This window comes from Ipomoea nil, unplaced genomic scaffold, assembly GCF_001879475.1.
Source record: "Ipomoea nil cultivar Tokyo-kokei standard unplaced genomic scaffold, Asagao_1.1 scaffold0925, whole genome shotgun sequence".
In the NCBI taxonomy this organism is placed as follows: Eukaryota; Viridiplantae; Streptophyta; class Magnoliopsida; order Solanales; family Convolvulaceae; genus Ipomoea; species Ipomoea nil.
The window spans coordinates 343,799-350,766 of NW_017617353.1; positions in this window are offsets into that span (position 1 = coordinate 343,799).

Here is a 6,968-nt window from a genome sequence, read left to right on the forward strand (position 1 = left end):
GAGGATGAAAAAGAGTAACGATACACAGTTATAGTGCAAGATGGGAGCAACATAGCATGCACATGCAGAATGTACGCAAGAGTTGGTCTCCTTTGTAGCCATGTTTTTGTCGTACTCAAAGATGAACGTATCGATGACATCCCCCCACAACATATCACACCCTGATGGACACGAGAAGCTGTCAAGCACTCCCCCACTAATAAGGACGCAGATAAACAGAATGGTAACAATACTTTGGCGCACGGCAACAATGAGGAAGGACAACTAATGAATATATTTCATAGATGTTTGGGCAAGGCTAAAGGAAGACCTGAAAAAATGAAGGAGATGAGACTGTGCATGGAAGAGTTTGAAACAACATTCGGGAAGGACGAAGAACCTGAGGTGAATGAAAGTGGGAAGCGTGCAATAATGGAGTCGTATTGCGGTGTCGTAACCCCAAAGACGATAGAAGTGCATCCACCTCCTGTAGCAAAAACCAAAGGGTCTGGCAAACGAATGAAATCAGCAAGGGAGGCGGCAATGATGGAGCATTATAAGAAAAAGCGCACATGCAAAACATGTGGAGTGGCCGATGGCCATAATAGCCGAAGCTGCCCACGAAAGTATTTAAACCATTAGTCCGTTATTAATTATTAAATAGAAGTACAAACATCTGAATAATGAGTGTTTTTTGAGATTCTAAGGTGATTAAATGATATGGGCAGCTGATGTGTAAATATCCTGGTGACTGTGTGCATTGCGCGGTAAGAGTAATTAATTTCCTTTGGTTTGTGCATGATTTTGTGATACCATTCGCATTGATACTAGCATGGACTTCGGTGGTAAAAAACCCGAATTTAAAACAGAAGTTGAATAAAGTGTAATTAAAAATGAAAAGAATACACTCTCAGAAAATCGAATAATAACGGAAATGGATCGTTTATAAATCTTTTGATTGTGCCTAACCAAGCGCGAGTAACTGTTATAGTTGTAGCATGAGCACCGATACGGACATGCACTAGCAGTGTTTAAAAAAGCAATATAAAAAATAAAACTAATAAACTACGTGAATTCGACAAAATAAGACAACGAAACGTTCGAATAGATTAGGAAAATACTTAGGTGTTAAAGTCTAAATGAGTAGCGAATTCAAAATTTTTTAAGTAGAGAGCTAGGAAACATTGTTAGTGATTGGAAGCGTGTGCAAGTGAATGTTATAGTCGGAGCATAAGCATTCGTATACCATGTACTCACAATAATACCAAATGCCATATTAAAAATGAAACAAATAAAGTTTTTGCAAACGGTAACAAGTGCAAATGGACCCTTTGAATTGAGTAAAAAGGAACGTGGATGTTTAATTGAACATGTTTTTTATTTTATAAGTGTGTGTTGGCCAGTGCGTGCGAGTTAATGTTAGATTCGTAGCAAACGCGGGGATTGATGTTAAATTTAAAATATAGAACGCATTTGTGAACATGTTAATGGAAAGTTTATAAATCTTTTGATTGTGCCTAACCAAGCGTGAGTAACCATTATAGTTGTAGCATGAGCACCAATACGGACATGCACTAGCAGTGTTTAAAAAAGCAATATAAAAAATAAAACTAATAAACTGCGTGAATTCAAAAAAAACTAGACAACAGAACGTTCGAATAGATTAGGAAAATACTTAGGTGTTAAAGTCTAAATGAGTAGCGAATTTAAAAAATTTTAAGTAGAGAGCTAGGAAACATTGTTAGTGTTTTGTAGCGTGTGCAAGTGAATGTTATAGTCGGAGCATAAGCATTCGTATACCATGTACTCACAATAATACCAAATGCCATATTAAAAATAAAATAAATAAAGTTTTTGCAAACGGTAACAAGTGCATATGGACCCTTTGAATTGATTAAAAAGAAGCGTGGATGTTTAATTAAACAAGTTTTTTAATTTATAAGTGTGTGTTGGCCAGTGCGTGCGAGTTAATGTTAGATTCGTAGCAAACATGGGGATTGACCATGAACGCGTACCTAGATACAAAGTTTCAATGATATTTTATGTGCAGCTTCGAATATTGATTCGTGCAGACATCTGAGAGGTTGTAGGGATTTTGTTTAATGGAAATTGGTTGTGTGACTTGTTACAAAGTGGTAGATGCACTACTAATGTAGACAGAAGCTCGCACAATTAGCTGCACAGTGCTTGTGCATGAATAGTAGACTGCATGGACACCAAAAGCAACGGAATACCATACTAACCGAAATAGAGAGCTAATTATTGGAACACGTTCGAGTAATGTTAGCGCACTCAACAAAATATCCAACTGTTTAACAACACCCAAAACTTAAATATACGCAAAAAATGTAGATGCGGTAAACAACTGCCAGTGATACGTCTTCCATTCACCACCTTCCATTCATTGAGCACCAGCAACACTGTTGACAATCGCTTGGCGACGTGTATTTCTATGAAACATAAGAATTTCATAGACATACCGCACACGGAGGGAGAGCAACGCACGTGCGTCACCCCGGCTAAGACCGCAATCCCAGGAAGCAATAGACTGACCAATGTACGTCTCCATATGACGCTTGGCAAAAACACCACAATCCACCTTATTTTTTGTATCGCGCCATGACATTCGGACTCTCCTTGGGATTAGTTGCAACACCTTTGCGTAAAGTTCTGGATAACTAGCATCCTCAAAGAAGACCAATAGAACATCTCTCTGTAAAAAGTAAAAAAAATGGTCAAAACGCCAAATGAATACAATGATGACTAGTATATAACGATGCGCCATTAGTTAAAAAGTAAAACACCAACAAAGTATAAGGACAAATAAATACCAACACAGAAGGGGTATCCTCGTACTTGTCAAGAGATACCCCCCCCGCAGATGAGTTATCGATGAAGTCAAATTTCTGGCGCCGAACGTCAACAGCAACGACGTAATAATGCGACTTATCTATTATCGGAAAGATCAACTGCGAAAAAACGTGTAGCGTATGCAGCAAAGTTAAAAAAAGAATTCACTGACCACAAGACAAATGGGCACATATAGAGAAATCTCTAATGCAAAATAATGAATGGATTAGAGATTGAACTAACCATGTCAATATCCGACCATAACTCATATGGTGACACCTGCAAATCGGCATCTAACGCAGCAGAAAACAAACCCAACAGGTGAGACCATGCGGCCGTACTTTGAACCACCGAGTACAACTGCATTACAAAAAAATATTAGTATCGAAATGAAACGGTTTCTACGGGAAAAATAGACGACCATTAAGGCGATGATGGGCTAACCGTTGTGGTTGGGGATGCAAATAACCGCTTTGGTGCACCAACCGGTTTGGTCCTCTCACGGGCATTCAAAATGCACGACCAAGCACTAAACACACCCACAAGCACTTGGTTCCCTTCCAACAATGACACAAAGTCTAACCGACGACCAGAACGGCCACAGTAGTTAAATAATTCTGCCGTCCTGTAACATTAGAAGCAATAAATTCAAAAACATAATACGTCGAAACCCCGAAAGACCAAATGTAATAAAGAGAAAATTCTTACAAGTCAACATTAGCAGTACGAGCAACCCAATCATAAACCGCTTGAGGATCAACATTATTGGCAACATGCATATTGGCAGTGCGAGTACGCGTGAGGGGCGCATAAGAATTGAAATCGATGGTGCGCAAAGCACCGACATCCTGCACTATAGGACGTGAAGCCTTGATTGGTGCTGCACGCATTGACGGACTGCATACCACGCTCTTGCACGGACCGAGCGTAGTGTTTTGCTACGACATGGAAACAAACCAGAGATGAATAAATATGTACAAAACAATTTAAAAAGGCGTGGGCAAAAAGCAACCACGGAGACAACAATACCTCAGGAGGAGTTGAAAATACATGCTGAGAGGTGGTACTACCTACAGCCTGCCCACGTGCAGTCACGACCCTGTCCGTAACGGCAACCCCAACGGACAGTGCTTTTGGGGCAACCGAGAGTTGGTGTTCTAACGCACGCACCTATTACCAACATGGTTGTGGGACAGAGATGATTGAGATTGACGGAATAATTGTGGGCCGAAAAGAGGTATACTGATAACAAAACGGCATCCACACTAATACTTACAGGTACACAAGGTGCAGACCTACTACCCCCGAATGGAACATTTGAAGTATCACCCACATATTCGCGCACAATTGCATCCACCTCCTCCCAACATTGGGTAGGGAGATCTTGGGACAACCCAAGACTGAACGAAGAAACGTCATCACATCCCTAATGAACGTAGAAAGAACAATAAAATGAGCAGTGGGTGCATAACAAGTAACATTTATGTGCGACAGACCAAAAATTACTGCCCATTAGCAGTTAGTAACGTAGGACCAACTGTTATACAACACATCTGCACCACATAGAAAGTACAGTACCATGCGAAACAACTAACATATCCCATTTAACAATCAATAAAAAAAAGGCCACTGGTAGGTGTAGCCACAAAATAAGTGTATACCATCCACATACAACCTACACCTGCTTAACTTTCCTGCGCTTGTACACAAGAATACTTACAGCAACTTGGGATTCCACCACATGACCCCCCGATGACACTTGCACAAACACCCGATCATGCTGTGGTGGCACACCTCCGACATCATCAGTAATAGGCCCAACCTGCTCATCAATAACACATGGTCCCATATGTGGAACTGCTGGGCGATGACTATCATCTTGTACCGCCCTAATCGCTTCATCCACAACCTGAAAGCTCTCTGGGTTACTCCAAATCTCATCTCCACTATTGGGCGTGGCACCGCCCGTATTTGCAACGGCAACTGGCTCTGTAGATGCATGGGTCTCAAACAATGAAATAATCTTTCGTGCACCGGATAATACACGCAAAACGCTATCTGTGCGGGACGATGATTGAGACCCATGCATCTACAGAGCGTCTAATGCGCACATCTTCACAACAAACAATTCCCCAGGTGCCTGCACCATTTCAACGAATTCAAGAATTATAAAATGGCCATAAAAATTATAAAACAAAGACAATACAAGCGCATTTGAAACGCAACAACATGTTAAACACAACGGCCTTAATTACATTTTTTTTTTTAAAAGAAAAAAGTAAAACGACTAGTAAAAAGCATTAAAAAATAAAAAAGCATACCATGTACTACCAAAAATCAGCACGAACCAACGTATAGAAATGCACACAATAATAAGCGTGTAACCGTGAATCATATAAAACAAGGGGAGAAAACTAATCGACCACCGAAAGACCACAAGATAGTTGACTCACTAGTTAGTACACACCTAGGATCGTATCGCACCCACTTGCTCCTGCCCCATTCCAACTGAGGCAGATATTATAAATTGGGGGGATAAAAAATAACGGGAACAAAACAACAAATAAACACCAAAGTTAAAACGCATCCGCCATTTGGAATAAAACGGCGTTTATTCCAAAAATAAAAAAAAAAAAAAGGAAAAAGGATTCCAATAAAAACCCAATATGAAACACATCTGGATTTTTATAAACAATCGCCTTTATACCAAAAATTAAAAAAAACAAAAACAAAAGTACACGTATAATCAGAGCACAGAGTTTAGTTAAAAGAAAAAGGCATAACATGAGCTATCGGAAACCGCACGCACTGGTGGACAAACTCGCACATATTAGACAGGATTTACCCGAGTAACATATGTACAAAATTGGGAAGAATCACAAACAAAATAAGGCCACAATATACTTGATTCCTTAGGTCGCACACAGTTAGTGATATAATGCATACACCTATTGGGAATACCTTAACAACACCAGACTCCCCAGCCGATACAGAATCACGAAGAGCGCCATCATGTTGGAAAATAAAACGAGAACATGCTTTAACAACAATAAAAACAGGCATAACAAAACATTTAGCTACCAAACACAAGCAACGACTACTCAAAACGCAGAGGGACACAACCCCAGGAACTAGAAGACAAATAATTGCATAAGGAAAAAAGACCTGGAGGGCAGCACGAGCAGAAACACGTGGAGCACTACGGACAACCGGGGGAACAAAAGTCCCAACACCAAACCTCCCATATCCCCACCTCAGCTAGCTCACGAGCCTTGAGAAGACCCGTAGTCCACCCTTTGAACGAAGGGAACGCCCGAGGAACGACCCTGTTCGACTGCACAACCCTGTTAACATAAAGGAGCTAAACCCGGAAACGAATTAGTAACTTGCACATAATACACAAATACACGCACACGACTAAAAAAAATCAATTACTGTATTGAATATCATACCACCAACATAAGAGCAGGCCCCGCGAATGGCTTAGACCGGTCAACAAACCACTTAGCGTGCTCCTCCACCAAACAGTCCAACACAAACTTGCACCAATTAAGATTTTTTTATCTCATCCACATCTTCAAAATGGTGGAAAACAAGCTGATTGGCATACCCATTTTTCATCGGGGATCTAAAAATACTAGCGGCCAACACAGCGAAGTGACGTTTAAACCAAACATCACCCTCCAAACAAGCCGGGGTCCGCAACATGTCCCCTATCTTAACCAACGTCACAGAATGCTTCGAAACCTCGAATTTGAAACGCCACTCTTTGAGAATGTCGCTAACATCATCTTTAGGCCTTTTGGTAAAAGCAACACCTCCACGTGGCAACCCCAAAGTGGCATGGACATCATTCTCTGTGACAGTCAGTAGTTCACCATTCGCCGAACGCACAGACATGTTGGAAGAATCAAACTGATCTAACAGCCACCGACTCAACCTCTTGGGGAAATCTTCCACCTCAAAGTTCAACAATTCCCCCAAGCCAATTTGCTTCACTGCTTTACGTTGGCAAGCACTGAAGTGTTTAAACTAAGACACCAAATGCCTAGGCGATGCACGAGTATTAAGAGACGGAATAACCACCTCCGCAACCGGAGGAACTAGGAGAAACCCACTTTGCACCCCGGCAGAGGGTG